Below are 22,593 nucleotides of genomic sequence, written 5' to 3'. Positions count from 1 at the left end.
TTAAATTACTAAAAAGGAGAAATGATTGGATTTGTTTCGTAACGTTTGTAAACATTTGGCTTAAATTGCAAAAAATGTGAAACGCTTGGTTTTGTTTAGTAATGTTTGTAAACGTTTGGCTTAAATCGCTAAAAATGGGAAACGTTTGGATTTGTTTCGTAACGTTGTAAACGTTTGGTTTTGTTTCGTAACGTTTGTAAACGTTTGGCTTAAATTGCTAAAAAGGTGAAACGCTTGTATTTGTTTCGTAACGTTTGTAAACGTTTGGCTTAAGTCGCTAAAAAGGTGTAAAGTTTCGTTTTGTTTAGTTACGTTTGTAAATGTTTGGCTTAAATTGTTATAAAGGTTAAACGTTTGGTTTTGTTTCATAAGGTTTGTAAACGTTTGGCTTAAATCGCTAAAAATATGAAACGTTTGAATTTATGTCGTAACGTTTGTAAACGTTTGGCATAAGTCGCTAAGATGGTGAAACGGTTGGATTTGTTTCGTAACGTTTGTAAATGTTTGGCTTAAATTTATAAAAAGGTGAAATGTTTGGATTTGTTTCATAACGTTTACTAACGTTTGACTTAAATTGCTAAAAAGGTGAAACGCTTGGATTTTTTTCTTAATGTTTGTAAACGTTTTGCTTAAATCGCTGAAAAGGTGAAACATTTGGATTTGTTTCATACGCTTGTAAACGTTTTGCTTAAACCGCTAAAAAGGGGAAATGTTTCATTTTTTTTTCTTAACGTTTGTAAACATTTTGCTTAAATTGGTAAAAAGGTGAAAATCTTGGATTTGTTTCGTAACGTTTGTAAACGTTTGGCTTAAATTGCTAAAAAGGTGAAAACTTTGGATTTGGTTCGTAATCTTTGTAAACGTTTGGCTTAAATCTAAAAAGGTGAAACTTTTGGATTTGTTTCATACGTTTGTAAACGTTTGGCTTAAATCGTTAAAACGGTGAAATGTTTGGATTTGTTTCGTAACGTTTGTAAACATTTGGCTTAAATTGCTAAAAAGGTGAAACGCTTGGATTTGTTTCGTAACGCTTGTAAACATTTGGCTTAAATTGCTAAATAGGAGAAACACTTGGATTTATTTCGTAACGTTTGGCTTAAATTGCTAAAAATGTGAAAACTTTGGATTTGTTTCGTAACCTTTGTAAACGTTTTTCTTAAATCGCAAAAAAGGTGAAACGTTTGGATTTGTTTCGTAACGTTTGTAAACGTTTGGTTTAAATAGCTAAAATCGTTAAACGCTTGGATTTTTTTCTTGACGTTTGGCAAAAATTGCTAAAAAGGTGAAACCCTTGGATTTGTTTCGTAACGTTTGTAAACGTTTGGCTTAAATTTCTAAAAAGGTGAAAAATTTGGATTTGTTTCGAAATTTTTGTAAACGTTTGGCATATATCGCTAAAAAGGTGAAACATTTGGATTTGTTTCATACGTTTGTAAACGTTTGGCTTAAATCGCTAAAAAGGTGAAATATTTAGATTTGTTTCGTAACGTTTGTTAACGTTTGGCTTAAATTGCTAAAAAGGGGAAACGCTTGGATTTGTTTTGTAACGTTTATTAAAGTTTGATTTAAATTGCTAAAAAGGTGAAACGCTTGGATTTTTTTCATAATGTTTGCAAACGTTTTGCTTAAATGGCTAAAAATGTGAAATGTTTAGATTTATTTCGTAACGTTTGTAAACGTTTGGCTTAAATCGCTAAAAGGTGAAACGTTTAGATTTATTTCTTCACGTTTGTTAACGTTTGGCTTAAATTGCTAAAAAGGTGAAACGCTTGATGTTGTTTCGTAACGTTTCTAAACGTTAGGCATAAATCGCTAAAAAGGTGAAATGTGTGGATTTTTTCGTAACGTTTGTAAACGTTTTGCTTAAATCGCTAAAAAGGTGAAACGCCTGGATTTGTTTCGTAACCTTTGTAAACGTTTGGCTTAAATCGCTAAAAAGGGGATATATTTGGATTTGTTTCGTAACGTTTGTAAACGTTTGGATTCAATTGCAAAAAAAGGTGAAAATTTTGGATTTTTTCGCAACCTTTGTAAACGTTTGGCTTAAATCGCTAAAAAGGGGATACATTTGGATTTGTTTCATAACGTTTGTAAACGTTTGGCTTCAATTGCTAAAAAAGGTGAAAATTTTGGATTTGTTTTGTAACCTTTGTAAACGTTTGGCTTAAATCGCTAAAAAGGTGAAATGTTTGGATTTGTTTCGTAATGTTTGTTAACATTTGGCTTAAATCGCTAAAATGGTGAAACGCTTTGATTTATCTCGTAATGTTGGTAAACGTTTGATTTAAATTGCTAAAAAGGTGAACTCCTTGGATTTGTTTCGCAACGTTTGTAAACGTTTGGCTTAAATCGCTAAAAAGGTGAAACGTTTTGAATTATTTCGTAACGTTTGTTAACGTTTGGCTTAAATTGCTAAAAAGGTGAAACGCTTGGGTTTGTTTTGTAACGTTTGTAAGAGCTTGGCATAAATAGCTAAAAAGGTGAAACATTTGGATTTGTTTCGTAACGTTTGTATACGTTTGGCTTAAATCTCTAAAAAGGTAAAACGTTTGGATTTGTTTCGTAACGTTTGTAAACGTTTGGCTTAAATCGCTAAAAAGGTGTAACATTTGGATTTGTTTCGTAACGTTTGTAAACGTTTGGCTTAAATTGCTCAAAAGCTGAAAGGCTTGGATTTGTTTCGTAATGTTTGTTCACGCTTGGCTTAAACTGCTAAAAAGGTGAAACGTTTGGATTTGTTTCGTAACGTTTGTAAACGTTTGGCTTAAATCGCTAAAAAGGTGAAACGTTTTGAATTATTCCGTAACGTTTGTTAACGTTTGGCTTAAATTGCTAAAAAGGTGAAACGCTTGGGTTTGTTTTGTAACATTTGTAAGAGTTTGGCATAAATAGCTAAAAAGGTGAAACACTTGGATTTGTTTCGTAACGTTTGTATACGTTTGGCTTAAATCTCTAAAAAGGTGAAACGTTTGTATTTGTTTCGTAATGTTTGTAAACGTTTGGCTTCAATCGCTAAAAAGGTGTAACATTTGGATTTGTTTCGTAACGTTTGTAAACGTTTGGCTTAAATTGCTCAAAAGCTGAAAGGCTTGGATTTGTTTCGTAATGTTTGTTCACGCTTGGCTTAAACTGCTAAAAAGGTGAAACGCTTTGATTGGTTTCGTAACGTTTGTAAACGTATGGCATAAATTGCTAAAAATGTGAAAAAATGGATTTGTTTCGTAACCTTTGTAAACGTTTGGCTTAAATCGCTAAAAAAGTGAAACGTTTGGATTTGTTTCATACGTTTGTAAACATTTGGATTAAATCGCTAAAAAAGTGAAATGTTTGGATTTGTTTCGTAGCGTTTGTAAATGGTTGGCTTAAATTGCTAAAAAGGCGAAACGCTTGGAGTTGTTTCCTAAAGTTTATAAACGTTTCGCTTAAATTACTAAAAAGGAGAAACGATTGGATTTGTTTCGTAACGTTTGTAAACATTTGGCTTAAATTGCAAAAAATGTGAAACGCTTGGTTTTGTTTCGTAATGTCTGTAAACGTTTGGCTTAAATCGCTAAAAATGGGAAACGTTTGGATTTGTTTCGTAACGTTGTAAACGTTTGGTTTTGTTTCGTAACGTTTTTAAACGTTTGGCTTAAATTGCTAAAAAGGTGAAACGCTTGTATTTGTTTCGTAACGTTTGTTAACGTTTGGCTTAAGTCGCTAAAAAGGTGTAAAGTTTCGTTTTGTTTAGTAACGTTTGTAAATGTTTGGCTTAAATTGCTATAAAGGTGAAACGCTTGGATTTGTTATATAATGTTTGTAAACGTTTGGCTTTGTTTAGAAATGTTTGTAAACGTTTGGCTTAAATCGCTAAAAAGGTGAAACGTTTGAATTTGCTTCATAACGTTTTAAACGTTTGGATTTGTTTGGAAACATTTCGATTTGTTTCGTAACATTTGTAAACGTTTGGCTTCAATCACTAAAAATGTGAAACGTTAGGATTTGTTTCGTAACGTTTCTAAACGTTTGGCTTAAATTGCTAAACAAGTGAAACGCTTGGATTTGTCTCGTAAGGTTTGTAAACGTTTGGCTTAAATTGCTAAAAAGGTGAAACGCTTTGATTTGTTTCGTAACGTTTGTAAACATTTGGTTTAAATTGCTAAAAAGGTGAAACGCTTGGTTTTGTTTCGTAACGTTTGTAAACGTTTGGCTTAACTCGCTAAAAATGTGAAACGTTTGAATTTCTTTCGTAATGTTTGTAAACGTTTGGCTTAAATCGCTAAAAATGTGAAACGTTTGAATTTATTTCGTAACGTTTGTAAACGTTTGGCTTAAATTGCTAAAAAGGTGAAAACTTTGGATTTGGTTCGTAATCTTTGTAAACGTTTGGCTTAAATCTAAAAAAGTGAAACTTTTGGATTTGTTTCATACGTTTGTAAACGTTTAGCTTAAATCGTTAAAACGGTGAAATTTTTGGATTTGTTTCGTAACGTTTGTAAACGTTTGGCTTAAATTGCTAAAAAGGTGAAATGTTTGGATTTGTTTCGTAATGTTTGTAAACGTTTGGCTTAAATTGCTAAAAAGGTGAAACGCTTGGATTTATTTCGTAACGTTTGGCTTAAATTGCTAAAAATGTGAAAACTTTGGATTTGTTTCGTAACCTTTGTAAACGTTTTTCTTAAATCGCAAAAAGGTGAAACGTTTGGATTTGTTTCGTAACGTTTGTAAACGTTTGGTTTAATTTGCTAAAAACGTTAAACGCTTGGATTTTTTTCTTGACGTTTGGCAAAAATTGCTAAAAAGGTGAAACCCTTGGATTTGTTTCGTAACGTTTGTAAACGTTTGGCTTAAATTTCTAAAAAGGTGAAAAATTTGGATTTGTTTCGAAATTTTTGTAAACGTTTTGCATATATCGCTAAAAAGGTGAAACATTTGGATTTGTTTCTTACGTTTGTAAACGTTTGGCTTAAATCGCTAAAAAGGTGAAATGCTTAGATTTGTTTCGTAACGTTTGTAAACGTTTGGCTTAAATTGCTAAAAAGGGGAAACGCTTGGATTTGTTTTGTAACGTTTATTAAAGTTTGATTTAAATTGCTAAAAAGGTGAAACGCTTGGATTTTTTTTCATAATGTTTGCAAACGTTTTGCTTAAATCGCAAAAAAGGTGAAATGTTTAGATTTATTTCGTAACGTTTGTAAACGTTTGGCTTAAATCGCTAAAAAGGTGAAACGGTAAGATTTATTTCTTAACATTTGTTAACGTTTGGCTTAAATTGCTAAAAAGGTGAAACGCTTGAATTTGTTTCGTAACGTTTCTATACGTTAGGCATAAATCGCTAAAAAGGTGAAATGTGTGGATTTGTTTCGTAACGTTTGTAAACGTTTTGCTTAAATCGCTAAAAAGGTGAAACGCCTGGATTTGTTTCGTAACCTTTGTAAACGTTTGGCTTAAATCGCTAAAAAGGGGATATATTTGGATTTGTTTCGTAACGTTTGTAAACGTTTGGCTTCAATTGCAAAAAAAGGTGAAAATTTTGGATTTGTTTCGTAACCTTTGTAAAAGTTTGGCTTAAATCGCTAAAAAGGGGATACATTTGGATTTGTTTCATAACGTTTGTAAACGTTTGGCTTCAATTGCTAAAAAAGGTGAAAAATTTGGATTTGTTTTGTAACCTTTGTAAACGTTTGGCTTAAATCGCTAAAAAGGTGAAATGTTTGGATTTGTTTCGTATTGTTTGTTAACATATGGCTTAAATCGCTAAAAAGGTGAAACGCTTTGATTTATCTCGTAATGTTGGTAAACGTTTGGTTTAAATTGCTAAAAAGGTGAACTCCTTGGATTTGTTTCGTAACGTTTGTAAACGTTTGGCTTAAATCGCTAAAAAGGTGAAACGTTTTGAATTATTTCGTAACGTTTGTTAACGTTTGGCTTAAATTGCTAAAAAGGTGAAACGCTTGGGTTTGTTTTGTAACGTTTGTAAGAGTTTGGCATAAATAGCTAAAAAGGTGAAACATTTGGATTTGTTTCGTAACGTTTGTATATGTTTGGCTTAAATCTCTAAAAAGGTGAAACGTTTGGATTTGTTTCGTAACGTTTGTAAACGTTTGGCTTAAATCGCTAAAAAGGTGTAACATTTGGATTTGTTTCGTAACGTTTGTAAACGTTTGGCTTAAATTGCTCAAAAGCTGAAAGGCTTGGATTTGTTTCGTAATGTTTGTTCACGCTTGGCTTAAACTGCTAAAAAGGTGAAACGTTTGGATTTGTTTCGTAACGTTTGTAAACGTTTGGCTTAAATCGCTAAAAAGGTGAAACGTTTTGAATTATTCCGTAACGTTTGTTAACGTTTGGCTTAAATTGCTAAAAAGGTGAAACGCTTGGGTTTGTTTTGTAACGTTTGTAAGAGTTTGGCATAAATAGCTAAAAAGGTGAAACACTTGGATTTGTTTCGTAACGTTTGTATACGTTTGGCTTAAATCTCTAAAAAGGTGAAACGTTTGTATTTGTTTCGTAATGTTTGTAAACGTTTGGCTTCAATCGCTAAAAAGGTGTAACATTTGGATTTGTTTCGTAACGTTTGTAAACGTTTGGCTTAAATTGCTCAAAAGCTGAAAGGCTTGGATTTGTTTCGTAATGTTTGTTCACGCTTGGCTTAAACTGCTAAAAAGGTGAAACGCTTTGATTGGTTTCGTAACGTTTGTAAACGTATGGCATAAATTGCTAAAAATGTGAAAAAAATTGATTTGTTTCGTAACCTTTGTAAACGTTTGGCTTAAATCGCTAAAAAAGTGAAACGTTTGGATTTGTTTCATACGTTTGTAAACATTTGGATTAAATCGCTAAAAAAGTGAAATGTTTGGATTTGTTTCGTAGCGTTTGTAAATGGTTGGCTTAAATTGCTAAAAAGGCGAAACGCTTGGAGTTGTTTCCTAAAGTTTATAAACGTTTCGCTTAAATTACTAAAAAGGAGAAACGATTGGATTTGTTTCGTAACGTTTGTAAACATTTGGCTTAAATTGCAAAAAATGTGAAACGCTTGGTTTTGTTTCGTAATGTCTGTAAACGTTTGGCTTAAATCGCTAAAAATGGGAAACGTTTGGATTTGTTTCGTAACGTTGTAAACGTTTGGTTTTGTTTCGTAACGTTTTTAAACGTTTGGCTTAAATTGCTAAAAAGGTGAAACGCTTGTATTTGTTTCGTAACGTTTGTTAACGTTTGGCTTAAGTCGCTAAAAAGGTGTAAAGTTTCGTTTTGTTCAGTAACGTTTGTAAATGTTTGGCTTAAATTGCTATAAAGGTGAAACGCTTGGATTTGTTTTATAATGTTTGGCCTTGTTTAGAAATATTTGTAAACGTTTGGCTTATATCGCTAAAAAGGTGAAACATTTGGATTTGTTTCATATGTTTGTAAACGTTTGGCTTAAATCACTAAAAAGGTGAAATGTTTGGATTTGTTTCGCAACGTTTGTAAATTTTTGGCTTAAATTTCTAAAAAGGTGAAACGCTTGGATTTATTTCGTTACGTTTATTAACGTTTGACTTAAATTGCTAAAAAGGTGAAACACTTGGATTTGTTTCGTAATGTTTGTAAACGTTTTGCTTAAATTGCTAAAAAGGGGAAACGTTTGGATTTGTCTCATACGCTTGTAAACGTTTGGCTTAAACTGCTAAAAAGGTGAAATGTTTGGATATGTTTCGTAACCTTTGTAAACGTTTGGCTTAAATTGCTAAAAAGGTGAAACGCTTGGATTTGTTTCATAACATTTGTAAACGTTTGGCTTAAATTGCTAACAAGGTGAAAAATTTGGATTTGTTTCGTAATCTATGTAAACGTTTGGCTTAAATTGCTAAAAAGGTGAAAGTTTTGGATTTGTTTCACACGTTTCTAAACGTATGGCTTAAATCGTTAAAAAGATGAAATTTTGGGTTTGTTTCGTAACGTTTGTAAATGTTTGGCTTAAATTGCTAAAAAGGAGAAACACTTGGATTTTTTTCGTAACGTTTGTAAACGTTTGGCTTAAATTGCTAAAAATGTGAAAACTTTGGATTTGTTTCGTAACCTTTGTAAACGTTTTCCTTAAATCGCAAAAAAGGAGAAACGTTTGGATCTGTTTCATACGGTTGTAAACGTTTGGCTTAAATCGCTAAAAAGGGGAAATGTTTGGATTTGTTTCGTAACGTTTATGAACGTTTGGCTTAAATTGCTAAAAAGGCGAAACACTTGGATTTGTTACGTAACGTTTATAAACGTTTGGCTTAAATTTCTAAACAGGAGAAACGCTTGGATCTGTTTCGTAATATTTGTAAACGTTTGGCTTAAATTGCTAAAAATGCGAAACGTTTGGATTTATTTCATAATGTTGTACACGTTTTGTTTTGTTTCATAACGTTTGTAAATGTTTGGCTTAAATTACTAAAAAGGTGAAACGTTTGGATTTGTTCCATAACGTTTTTAAATTGCTAAAAATGTGAAAAATTTGGATTTGTTTCGTATCCTTTGTAAACGTTTAGCTTAAATTGCTAAAAAGGTTAAACGTTTGGATTTGTTTCATACATTTGTAAACATTTGGCTTAAATCGCTAAAAAGGTGAAATGTTTGGATTTGTTTCGTAACGTTTGTAAACGTTTGGCTTAAATCTATAAAAAGGAGAAACGTTTGAATTTTTTTCGTAACGTTTGTTAACGTTTGGCTTAAATCGCTAAAAACGTTAAAAGCTTGGATTTATTTTGTAATGTTTGTAAACATTTGGCTTAAATCGCTAAAAAGGTGAAATGCTTGGATTTGTTTCATAACATTTGTAAACATTTGGCTTAAATAGCTAAAAAGGTGAAACGTTTCGATTTGTTTCGTAACGCTTTTTAACGTTTGGCTTATATTGCTAAAAATATGAAACGCTTGAATTTGTTTCGTAACGTTTGCAAACGTTTGGCATAAATCGCTAAAAAGGTGAAATGTGTGGATTTGTTTCGTAACGTTTGTAAATGTTTTGCTTAAATCGCTAAAAAGGTGAAACGCCTTGATTTGTTCCGTAACCTTTGCAAACGTTTGGCTTAAATCGCTAAAAAGGGGATACATTTCGATTTGTTTCGTAACGTTTGTAAGCGTTTGGCTTAACTTGTTAAAAATGTGACAATTTTGGATTTGTTTCGTAACCTTTGTAAAGGTTTGACTTAAATCGCTAAAAAGACAAAACGTTTTGATGTGTTTCATACGCTTGTAAACATTTGGCTTGTAAACGTTTGGCTTCAATTGCTAACAAAGGTACAAAAATTTAGATTTGTTTCGTAACCTTTGTAAACGTTTGGCTTAAATCACTAAAAAGGTGAAATGTTTGGATTTGTTTCGTAATGTTTGTTAACATTTGTCTTAAATCGCTAAAAATGTGAAACGCTTGGATTTATTTCGTAATGTTGGTAAACGTTTGGCTTAAATTGCTAAAAAGGTGCAATGCTTGGATTTGTTTCGTAACGTTTGTACACGTTTGGCTTAAATCGCTAAAAAGGTGAAACGTTTTGAATTATTTCGTAACGTTTGTTAACGTTTGGCTTAAATTGCTAAAAAGGTGAAACGCTTGGATTCGTTTCGTAACGTTTCTAACAATTTGGCATAAATAGCTAAAAAGGTAAAACGCTTGGATTTGTTTCGTAACGTTTGTAAACGTTTGGCTTTAATCGCTAAAAAGGTGAAACGTTTGGATTTGTTTCCTAACGTTTGTAAACGTTTGGCTTAAATCGCTAAAAAGGTGTAACATTTGGATTTGTTTTGTAACGTTTGTAAACGTTTGGCTTAAATTGCTAAAACGCTGAAAGGCTTGGATTTGTTTCGTAACATTTGTTCACGCTTGGCTTAAACTGCTAAAAAGGTGAAACGCTTTGATTGGTTTCGTAAGGTTTGTAAACGTTTGGCATAAATTGCTCAAAATGTGAAAAAAATTAGATTTGTTTCGTAAACGTTTGGCTTAAATCGCTAAAAAAGTAAAACATTTGGATTTGTTGCATACGTTTGTAAACGTTTGGATTAAATCGCTAAAAATGTGAAATGTTTGGATTTGTTTCGTAGCGTTTGTAAACGTTTGGCTTAAATTGCTAAAAAAGGCGAAACGCTTGGAGTTGTTTCGTAACATTTATAAACGTTTTGCTTAAATTACTAAAAAGGAGAAACGATTGGATTTGTTTCATAACGTTTGTAAATGTTTGGCTTAAATTGGAAAAAAGGTGAAACGCTTGGTTTTGTTTCGTAATGTTTTTAAACTTTTGGCTTAAATCGCTAAAAATGGGAAACGTTTGGATTTATTTCGTAAAGTCGTAAACGTTTGGTTTTGTTTCGTAACGTTTGTAAATGTTTGGCATAAATTGCTAAAAAGGTGAAACGCTTGGATTTGGTTTGTAATGTTTGTAAACTTTTGGCTTAAGTCGCTAAAAGGTGTAACATTTGATTTTGTTTAGTAACGTTTGTAAACGTTTGGCTTAAATTGCTATAAAGGTGAAACGCTTGGATTTGTTTTGTAATGTTTATAAACGTTTGGCTTAAATCGCTAAAAAGGTGAAACGTTTGAATTTGTTTCATAACGTTTTATACGTTATGATTTGTTTCGAAACGTTTCGATTTGTTTCGTAACATTTGTAAACGTTTGGCTTCAATCACTAAAAATGTGAAACGTTAGGATTTGTTTCGTAACGATTCTAAACGTTTGGCTTAAATTGCTAAACAGGTGAAACGCTTGGATTTGTTTCGTAAAGTTAGTAAACGTTTGGCTTAAATTTCTAAAAAGGTGAAACTCTTTGATTTGTTTCGTAACGTTTGTAATTATTTGGCTTAAATTGCTAAAAAGGTGAAACGCTTGGTTTTCTTTCGTAACGTTTGTAAACGTTTGGCTTAACTCGCTAATAATGTGAAACGTTTGGATTTGTTTCGTAACATCTTAAACGTTTGGTTTTGTTTCATAACGTTTGTAAACGTTTGGCTCAAATCGCTAAAAAGGTGAAACTTTTGAATTTCTTTCGTAATGTTTGTAAACGTTTGGCTTAAATCGGTAAAAATGTGAAACGTTTGAATTTATTTCGTAACGTTTGTAAACGTTTGGCATAAATCGCTAAGATGGTGAAACGTTTGGATTTGTTTCGTATCGTTTGTAAACGTTTGGCTTAAATTGTAAAAAGGTAAAACGTTTGGATTTGTTTCGTAACCTTTCTAATCATTTGGCTTAAAACGCTAAAAAGGTGAAACGCTTTGATTTGCTTCGTAACGTTTTTAACGTTTGACTTAAATCGCTAAAAAGGTGAAACGTTTGGATTAATTTCGTAACGTTTGTTAACATTTGGCTTAAATCGGTAAAAAGGTGAAACGCTTAGATTTGTTTCGTAACGTTTGTAAACGTTTGACTTAAATTGCTAAAAAGGTGAAACTCTCAGATTTGTTTCGTAACGTTTGTAAACGTTTGGATTAAATCGCTAAAAAGGTGAAATGCTTGGATTAGCTTCGTAACGTTTGGCTTAAATCGCTGAAAAGGTGAAACGCTTACATTTGTTACGTAACGTTTGTAAACGTTTGGCATAAATTGCTAAAAAGGTGAAACACTTGGATTTGTTTCGTAACATTTGTAAACGTTTGGCATAAATTGCTAAAAAGATGAAATACTTGGATTTGCTTCGTAACGTTTGAACAAGTTTGGCTTAAATTGCTAGAAAGGTTAAAATTTTGGATTTTTTTCTCAACCTTTGTAAAGGTTTGGCTTAAATCACTAAAAAAGGGAAACGTTTTGATTTGTTTCTTACGTTTGTAAACGTTTGGCTTAAAAAGGTAAAATGTTTGGATTTCTTTCGTAACGTTTATAAACGTTTGGCATAAATTGCTAAAAAGGTGGAACGCTTGGATTTGTTTCGCAACGTTTGTAAACGTTTGTCATAAATTGCTAAAAAGGTGAAATTCTTGGATTTGCTTCGTAACGTTTGTACACGTTTGGCTTAAATTGCTAAAAAGGTAAAAAAATTGGATTTGTTTCGCAAACTTTGTACACGTTTGGCTTAAATCGTTAAAAAGGTGAAATGTTTGGATTTGTTTCTTGTGTTTATAAACGTTTGGCTTAATTCGTTAAAAAGGTGAAATGTTTGGATTTCTTTCGTAACGTTTGTAAACGTTTGGCTTAAATTACTAAAAAGGTAAAACGCTTGGATTTCTTTTGTAACCTTTATAAACGCTTCGCTTAAATTGCAAAAAAGGTGAAACGCTTGGTTTTGTTTCGTAACGTGTGTCTTAAATGGCTTAAAAGGTGAAACGCTTGGTTTTGTTTCGTAATGTTTGTAAACATTTTGCTTAAATCGATAAAAATATGAAATTCGGTTTGTTTCGTAACGTTTTGAACGTTTGGTTTTGTTTCGTAATGTAAACGTTTGGCTTAAATCGCTAAAAAGGTGAAATGTTTGGATTTCTTTCGCAACGTTAGTAAACGTTTTGCTTATATCGCTAAAAAGGTAAAACAGTTGGATTTGTTTTGTAACGTTTGTAAACGTTTGGCTAAAATTGCTAAAAAGGTGAAACGCTTGGATTTGTTTCGTAACGTTTGCAAACGTTTGGCTTAAATTGCTAAAAAGGTGGAGACGCTTGGAATTGTTTCGTAACATTTCTAAACGTTTGGCTTAAATTGCTAAAAAGGGGCTTAATTATTTAAAAACCACCCACCTTGAACTTTTTTTTCGTTTATACCTTGACCTAGGAAAAATTTCATTTATACCCTGACATATGTGTTTATGTTTGACTTCTACCCCGAAGCACTAAATTAACCTCTTTTCATTTAAAAAAAAGTTTAAAATAGTCCTTCATTTAGGGAAAAATTCATTTTTAATTAAACTCTAATTAGCTTAGGTTCAAAATGAAGAACTATTTTAAACTTTTTTCTTAATAAAAAGAGGTTAATTTAGTGCCTCGGGGTAGAGGTGAAACATAAATACATACGTCATGGTATAAATGAATTTTTTTCTAGGTCAGGGTATAAACGAAAAAAAAGTTCAAGGTGAGTGGTTTTTAAGTAATTAAGCCCTAAAAAGGTGCAACGCTTGGTTTTGTTTCGTAACATTTGTAAACGTTTGGCTTAAATTACTAAATATGGGAATCGTTTCGATTTGTTTCGTAACGTTTGCCTTCAATCGCTAAAAAGGTGAAACGTTTGGATTTGTTTCGAAACGTTTGTAAACGTTTGGCTTAAATCGCGAAAAAGGGGAAACGTTTGGATTTGTTTCGTAACGTTTTTAAACGTTTGGCTTAAATTTCTAAAAAGGTGAAACATTTGGATTTGTTTCATAACCTTTGTAAACGTTCAACTTAAATCGCTAAAAAGGTAAAACATTTAGACTTGGTTCATAGCGTTTGTAAACGTTTGGCATAGATTGCTAAAAAGGTGAAATGCTTGGATTTGTTTTGTAACATTTGTAAATGTTTGGCTTAAATTGCTAAAAAGGTGAAAATTTTGGATTAGTTTCGTAACCTTGGTAAACATTGGGATTAAATCGCTAAAAAGGTGAAATGTTTGGATTTGTTTCTTACGTGTGTAAATGTTTGGCTTAAAACGCTAAAAAGATGAAATGTTTGGATTTGTTTCGTAACGCTTGTAAACGTTTGGCTTAAATCGCTAAAAAGGTGAAACGTTTTGAATTATTTCGTAACGTTTGTTAACGTTTGGCTTAAATTGCTAAAAAGGTGAAACGCTTGGGTTTGTTTTGTAACGTTTGTAAGAGTTTGGCATAAATAGCTAAAAAGGTGAAACATTTGGATTTGTTTCGTAACGTTTGTATACGTTTGGCTTAAATCTCTAAAAAGGTGAAACGTTTGGATTTGTTTCGTAACGTTTGTAAACGTTTGGCTTAAATCGCTAAAAAGGTGTAACATTTGGATTTGTTTCGTAACGTTTGTAAACGTTTGGCTTAAATTGCTCAAAAGCTGAAAGGCTTGGATTTGTTTCGTAATGTTTGTTCACGCTTGGCTTAAACTGCTAAAAAGGTGAAACGTTTGGATTTGTTTCGTAACGTTTGTAAACGTTTGGCTTAAATCGCTAAAAAGGTGAAACGTTTTGAATTATTCCGTAACGTTTGTTAACGTTTGGCTTAAATTGCTAAAAAGGTGAAACGCTTGGGTTTGTTTTGTAACGTTTGTAAGAGTTTGGCATAAATAGCTAAAAAGGTGAAACACTTGGATTTGTTTCGTAACGTTTGTATACGTCTGGCTTAAATCTCTAAAAAGGTGAAACGTTTGTATTTGTTTCGTAATGTTTGTAAACGTTTGGCTTCAATCGCTAAAAAGGTGTAATATTTGGATTTGTTTCGTAACGTTTGTAAACGTTTGGCTTAAATTGCTCAAAAGCTGAAAGGCTTGGATTTGTTTCGTAATGTTTGTTCACGCTTGGCTTAAACTGCTAAAAAGGTGAAACGCTTTGATTGGTTTCGTAACGTTTGTAAACGTATGGCATAAATTGCTAAAAATGTGAAAAAAATGGATTTGTTTCGTAACCTTTGTAAACGTTTGGCTTAAATCGCTAAAAAAGTGAAACGTTTGGATTTGTTTCATACGTTTGTAAACGTTTGGATTAAATCGCTAAAAAAGTGAAATGTTTGGATTTGTTTCGTAGCGTTTGTAAATGTTTGGCTTAAATTGCTAAAAAGGCGAAACGCTTGGAGTTGTTTCCTAAAGTTTATAAATGTTTCGCTTAAATTACTAAAAAGGAGAAACGATTGGATTTGTTTCGTAACGTTTGTAAACATTTGGCTTAAATTGCAAAAAATGTGAAACGCTTGGTTTTGTTTCGTAATGTCTGTAAACGTTTGGCTTAAATCGCTAAAAATGGGAAACGTTTGGATTTGTTTCGTAACGTTGTAATCGTTTGGTTTTGTTTCGTAACGTTTTTAAACGTTTGGCTTAAATTGCTAAAAAGGTGAAACGCTTGTATTTGTTTCGTAACGTTTGTTAACGTTTGGCTTAAGTCGCTAAAAAGGTGTAAAGTTTCGTTTTGTTCAGTAACGTTTGTAAATGTTTGGCTTAAATTGCTATAAAGGTGAAACGCTTGGATTTGTTTTATAATGTTTGTAAACGTTTGGCCTTGTTTAGAAATATTTGTAAAGGTTTGGCTTATATCGCTAAAAAGGTGAAACATTTGGATTTGTTTCATATGTTTGTAAACGTTTGGCTTAAATCACTAAAAAGGTGAAATGTTTGGATTTGTTTCGCAACGTTTGTAAATTTTTGGCTTAAATTTCTAAAAAGGTGAAACGCTTGGATTTATTTCGTTACGTTTATTAACGTTTGACTTAAATTGCTAAAAAGGTGAAACACTTGGATTTGTTTCGTAATGTTTGTAAACGTTTTGCTTAAATTGCTAAAAAGGTGAAACGTTTGGATTTGTTTCATACGCTTGTAAACGTTTGGCTTAAACTGCTAAAAAGGTGAAATGTTTGGATATGTTTCGTAACCTTTGTAAACGTTTGGCTTAAATTGCTAAAAAGGTGAAACGCTTGGATTTGTTTCATAACGTTTGTAAACGTTTGGCTTAAATTGCTAACAAGGTGAAAAATTTGGATTTGTTTCGTAATCTATGTAAACGTTTGGCTTAAATTGCTAAAAAGGTGAAAGTTTTGGATTTGTTTCACACGTTTCTAAACGTATGGCTTAAATCGTTAAAAAGATGAAATTTTGGGTTTGTTTCGTAACGTTTGTAAATGTTTGGCTTAAATTGCTAAAAAGGAGAAACACTTGGATTTGTTTCGTAACGTTTGTAAACGTTTGGCTTAAATTGCTAAAAATGTGAAAACTTTGGATTTGTTTCGTAACCTTTGTAAACGTTTTCCTTAAATCGCAAAAAAGGAGAAACGTTTGGATCTGTTTCATACGTTTGTAAACGTTTGTCTTAAATCGCTAAAAAGGGGAAATGTTTGGATTTGTTTCGTAACGTTTATGAACGTTTGGCTTAAATTGCTAAAAAGGCGAAACACTTGGATTTGTTACGTAACGTTTATAAACGTTTGGCTTAAATTTCTAAACAGGAGAAACGCTTGGATCTGTTTCGTAATATTTGTAAACGTTTGGCTTAAATTGCTAAAAATGCGAAACGTTTGGATTTATTTCATAATGTTGTACACGTTTTGTTTTGTTTTGTTTCATAACGTTTGTAAATGTTTGGCTTAAATTACTAAAAAGGTGAAACGTTTGGATTTGTTCCATAACGTTTTTAAATTGCTAAAAATGTGAAAAATTTGGATTTGTTTCGTATCCTTTGTAAACGTTTAGCTTAAATTGCTAAAAAGGTTAAACGTTTGGATTTGTTTCATACATTTGTAAACGTTTGGCTTAAATCGCTAAAAAGGTGAAATGTTTGGATTTGTTTCGTAACGTTTGTAAACGTTTGGCTTAAATCTATAAAAAGGAGAAACGTTTGGATTTTTTTCGTAACGTTTGTTAACGTTTGGCTTAAATCGCTAAAAACGTTAAAAGCTTGGATTTATTTTGTAATGTTTGTAAACATTTGGCTTAAATCGCTAAAAAGATGAAATGCTTGGATTTGTTTCATAACATTTGTAAACATTTGGCTTAAATAGCTAAAAAGGTGAAACGTTTCGATTTGTTTCGTAACGCTTTTTAACGTTTGGCTTATATTGCTAAAAATATGAAACGCTTGAATTTGTTTCGTAACGTTTGCAAACGTTTGGCATAAATCGCTAAAAAGGTGAAATGTGTGGATTTGTTTCGTAACGTTTGTAAATGTTTTGCTTAAATCGCTAAAAAGGTGAAACGCCTTGATTTGTTTCGTAACCTTTGCAAACGTTTGGCTTAATTCGCTAAAAAGGGGATACATTTCGATTTGTTTCGTAACGTTTGTATGCGTTTGGCTTAACTTGTTAAAAATGTGACAATTTTGGATTTGTTTCGTAACCTTTGTAAAGGTTTGACTTAAATCGCTAAAAAGACAAAACGTTTTGATGTGTTTCATACGCTTGTAAACATTTGGCTTGTAAACGTTTGGCTTCAATTGCTAACAAAGGTAAAAAATTCAGATTTGTTTCGTAACCTTTGTAAACGTTTGGCTTAAATCACTAAAAAGGTGAAATGTTTGGATTTGTTTCGTAATGTTTGTTAACATTTGTCTTAAATCGCTAAAAAGGTGAAACGCTTGGATTTATTTCGTAATGTTGGTAAACGTTTGGCTTAAATTGCTAAAAAGGTGGAATGCTTGGATTTGTTTCGTAACGTTTGTACACGTTTGGCTTAAATCGCTAAAAAGGTGAAACGTTTTGAATTATTTCGTAACGTTTGTTAACGTTTGGCTTAAATTGCTAAAAAGGTGAAACGCTTGGATTCGTTTCGTAACGTTTCTAACAATTTGGCATAAATAGCTAAAAAGGTAAAACGCTTGGATTTGTTTCGTAACGTTTGTAAACGTTTGGCTTAAATCGCTAAAAAGATGAAACGTTTGGATTTGTTTCCTAACGTTTGTAAACGTTTGGCTTAAATCGCTAAAAAGGTGTAACATTTGGATTTGTTTTGTAACGTTTGTAAACGTTTGGCTTAAATTGCTAAAACGCTGAAAGGCTTGGATTTGTTTCGTAACATTTGTTCACGCTTGGCTTAAACTGCTAAAAAGGTGAAACGCTTTGATTGGTTTCGTAACGTTTGTAAACGTTTGGCATAAATTGCTCAAAATGTGAAAAAAATTAGATTTGTTTCGTAAACGTTTGGCTTAAATCGCTAAAAAAGTAAAACATTTGGATTTGTTGCATACGTTTGTAAACGTTTGGATTAAATCGCTAAAAATGTGAAATGTTTGGATTTGTTTCGTAGCGTTTGTAAACGTTTGGCTTAAATTGCTAAAAAAGGCGAAACGCTTGGAGTTGTTTCGTAACATTTATAAACGTTTTGCTTAAATTACTAAAAAGGAGAAACGATTGGATTTGTTTCATAACGTTTGTAAATGTTTGGCTTAAATTGGAAAAAAGGTGAAACGCTTGGTTTTGTTTCGTAATGTTTTTAAACTTTTGGCTTAAATCGCTAAAAATGGGAAACGTTTGGATTTATTTCGTAAAGTCGTAAACGTTTGGTTTTGTTTCGTAACGTTTGTAAATGTTTGGCATAAATTGCTAAAAAGGTGAAACGCTTGGATTTGGTTTGTAATGTTTGTAAACTTTTGGCTTAAGTCGCTAAAAGGTGTAACATTTGATTTTGTTTAGTAACGTTTGTAAACGTTTGGCTTAAATTGCTATAAAGGTGAAACGCTTGGATTTGTTTTGTAATGTTTATAAACGTTTGGCTTAAATCGCTAAAAAGGTGAAACGTTTGAATTTGTTTCATAACGTTTTATACGTTATGATTTGTTTCGAAACGTTTCGATTTGTTTCGTAACATTTGTAAACGTTTGGCTTCAATCACTAAAAATGTGAAACGTTAGGATTTGTTTCGTAACGATTCTAAACGTTTGGCTTAAATTGCTAAACAGGTGAAACGCTTGGATTTGTTTCGTAAAGTTAGTAAACGTTTGGCTTAAATTTCTAAAAAGGTGAAACTCTTTGATTTGTTTCGTAACGTTTGTAATTATTTGGCTTAAATTGCTAAAAAGGTGAAACGCTTGGTTTTCTTTCGTAACGTTTGTAAACGTTTGGCTTAACTCGCTAAAAATGTGAAACGTTTGGATTTGTTTCGTAACAGCTTAAACGTTTGGTTTTGTTTCATAACGTTTGTAAACGTTTGGCTCAAATCGCTAAAAAGGTGAAACTTTTGAATTTCTTTCGTAATGTTTGTAAACGTTTGGCTTAAATCGGTAAAAATGTGAAACGTTTGAATTTATTTCGTAACGTTTGTAAACGTTTGGCATAAATCGCTAAGATGGTGAAACGTTTGGATTTGTTTCGTATCGTTTGTAAACGTTTGGCTTAAATTGTAAAAAGGTGAAACGTTTGGATTTGTTTCGTAACCTTTCTAAACATTTGGCTTAAAACGCTAAAAAGGTGAAACGCTTTGATTTGCTTCGTAACGTTTTTAACGTTTGACTTAAATCGCTAAAAAGGTGAAACGTTTGGATTAATTTCGTAACGTTTGTTAACATTTGGCTTAAATCGGTAAAAAGGTGAAAAGCTTAGATTTGTTTCGTAACGTTTGTAAACGTTTGACTTAAATTGCTAAAAAGGTGAAACTCTCAGATTTGTTTCGTAACGTTTGTAAACGTTTGGATTAAATCGCTAAAAAGGTGAAATGCTTGGATTAGCTTCGTAACGTTTGTTAACGTTTGGCTTAAATCGCTGAAAAGGTGAAACGCTTGGATTTGTTTCGTAACATTTGTAAACATTTGGCATAAATTGCTAAAAAGATGAAATACTTGGATTTGCTTCGTAACGTTTGAACAAGTTTGGCTTAAATTGCTAGAAAGGTTAAAATTTTGGATTTTTTTCTCAACCTTTGTAAAGGTTTGGCTTAAATCACTAAAAAAGGGAAACGTTTTGATTTGTTTCTTACGTTTGTAAACGTTTGGCTTAAAAAGGTAAAATGTTTGGATTTCTTTCGTAACGTTTATAAACGTTTGGCATAAATTGCTAAAAAGGTGGAACGCTTGGATTTGTTTCGCAACGTTTGTCAACGTTTGTCATAAATTGCTAAAAAGGTGAAATTCTTGGATTCGCTTCGTAACGTTTGTACACGTTTGGCTTAAATTGCTAAAAAGGTAAAAAAATTGGATTTGTTTCGCAAACTTTGTACACGTTTGGCTTAAATCGTTAAAAAGGTGAAATGTTTGGATTTGTTTCTTGTGTTTATAAACGTTTGGCTTAATTCGTTAAAAAGGTGAAATGTTTGGATTTCTTTCGTAACGTTTGTAAATGTTTGGCTTAAATTACTAAAAAGGTAAAACGCTTGGATTTCTTTTGTAACCTTTATAAACGCTTCGCTTAAATTGCAAAAAAGGTGAAACGCTTGGTTTTGTTTCGTAACGTGTGTCTTAAATGGCTTAAAAGGTGAAACGCTTGGTTTTGTTTCGTAATGTTTGTAAACATTTTGCTTAAATCGATAAAAATATAAAATTCGGTTTGTTTCGTAACGTTTTGAACGTTTGGTTTTGCTTCGTAATGTAAACGTTTGGCTTAAATCGCTAAAAAGGTGAAATGTTTGGATTTGTTTCGCAACGTTAGTAAACGTTTTGCTTATATCGCTAAAAAGGTAAAACAGTTGGATTTGTTTTGTAACGTTTGTAAACGTTTGGCTAAAATTGCTAAAAAGGTGAAACGCTTGGATTTGTTTCGTAACGTTTGCAAATGTTTGGCTTTAATTTCTAAAAAGGTGGAGACGCTTGGAATTGTTTCGTAACATTTCTAAACGTTTGGCTTAAATTGCTAAAAAGGGGCTTAATTATTTAAAAACCACCCACCTTGAACTTTATTTTCGTTTATACCTTGACCTAGGAAAAATTTCATTTATACCCTGACATATGTGTTTATGTTTGACTTCTACCCCGAAGCACTAAATTAACCTCTTTTCATTTAAAAAAAAGTTTAAAATAGTCCTTCATTTAGGGAAAATTCATTTTTAATTAAACTCTAATTAGCTTAGGTTCAAAATGAAGAACTATTTTAAACTTTTTTCTTAATAAAAAGAGGTTAATTTAGTGCCTCGGGGTAGAGGTGAAACATAAATACATACGTCATGGTATAAATGAATTTTTTTCTAGGTCAGGGTATAAACGAAAAAAAAGTTCAAGGTGAGTGGTTTTTAAGTAATTAAGCCCTAAAAAGGTGCAACGCTTGGTTTTGTTTCATAACATTTGTAAACGTTTGGCTTAAATTACTAAATATGGGAATCGTTTCGATTTGTTTCGTAACGTTTGCCTTCAATCGCTAAAAAGGTGAAACGTTTGGATTTGTTTCGAAACGTTTGTAAACGTTTGGCTTAAATCGCGAAAAAGGGGAAACGTTTGGATTTGTTTCGTAACGTTTTTAAACGTTTGGCTTAAATTTCTAAAAAGGTGAAACATTTGGATTTGTTTCATAACCTTTGTAAACGTTCAACTTAAATCGCTAAAAAGGTAAAACATTTAGACTTGGTTCATAGCGTTTGTAAACGTTTGGCATAGATTGCTAAAAAGGTGAAATGCTTGGATTTGTTTTGTAACGTTTGTAAATGTTTGGCTTAAATTGCTAAAAAGGTGAAAATTTTGGATTAGTTTCGTAACCTTGGTAAACATTGGGATTAAATCGCTAAAAAGGTGAAATGTTTGGATTTGTTTCGTAGCGTTTGTACACGTTTGGCTTAAATTGCTAAAAAGGTGGAGACGCTTGGAATTGTTTCGTAACGTTTGTAAACGTTTGGCTTAAATTGCTAAAAAGGTGAAACGCTTGGTTTTGTTTCGTAACGTTTGTAAACGTTTGGCTTTAATTACTAAAAATTTGAAACGTTTGGATTTGTTTCGTAACGTTTGGCTTGAATCGCTGAAAAGGTGAAACGTTTGGATTTGTTTCGTAACGTTTGAAAATGTTTTGCATAAATCGCTAAAAAGGTGAAATGTTTGGATTTGTTTCGTAACGTTTTAAACGTTTGGCTTAAATCGCTAAAAAGGTGAAACGTTTGAATTTGCTTCGTAGCGTCTGTACACGTTTGGCTTAAATTGCTAAAAAGGTGGAGACGCTTGGAATTGTTTCGTAACGTTTGTAAACGTTTGGCTTAAATTGCTAAAAAGGTGAAACGCTTGGTTTTGTTTCGTAACGTTTGTAAACGTTTGGCTTTAATTACTAAAAATTTGAAACGTTTGGATTTGTTTCGTAACGTTTGGCTTGAATCGCTGAAAAGGTGAAACGTTTGGATTTGTTTCGTAACGTTTGAAAATGTTTTGCATAAATCGCTAAAAAGGTGAAATGTTTGGATTTGTTTCGTAACGTTTTAAACGTTTGGCTTAAATCGCTAAAATGGGGAAACGTTTGATTTTTTTTCATAACGTTTGTAAACGTTTGGCTAATATTGCTAAAAAGATGAAACGTTTGGTTTTGTTTCGTAACGTTTGTAAATGTTCGGCTTAAATCGCTAAAAAGGTGAAACGTTTGGATTTCTTTCGTAACGTTTGTAAACGTTTGGCTTAAATTGCTACAAATATGACACGCTTGGATTTATTTCATAACGTTTGTTAACGTTTGGCTTAAATTGCTAAAAAGGTGAAACGCTTGAATTTGTTTAGTAAAGTTTGTAAACGTTTGGCTTAAATTGCTAAAAAGGTGAAACATTCAGATTCGTTTCATAACCTATGTAAACGTTTGGTTTAAATCACTAAAAAGGTGAAATGTTTGGATTTTTATCGTAACGTGTGTAAATGCTTGGCTTAAATTGCCAAAAAGGTGAAACGCTCTGATTTGTTTCGTAACGTTTGTAGACGTTTGACATAAATTGCTACAAAGGGGAAACACTTGGATTTGTTTCATACCATTTGTAAACGTTTGGCTTAAATCGCTAAAAAGGTGAAATGCTTGGATTTGTTTCGTAAAGATTGTAAATATTTGGCTTAAATTGCTAATAAGGTGAAACGCTTGGATTTGTATCGTTAACTTTGTAAACGTTTGGCTTAAATTGCTAAAAAGGTGAAACGCTTGGTTTTTATTTCGTAATGTTTGTTAA

This window comes from Mercurialis annua, linkage group LG3, assembly GCF_937616625.2.
Source record: "Mercurialis annua linkage group LG3, ddMerAnnu1.2, whole genome shotgun sequence".
In the NCBI taxonomy this organism is placed as follows: Eukaryota; Viridiplantae; Streptophyta; class Magnoliopsida; order Malpighiales; family Euphorbiaceae; genus Mercurialis; species Mercurialis annua.
Note: the sequence above shows the minus strand (reverse complement) of the source record.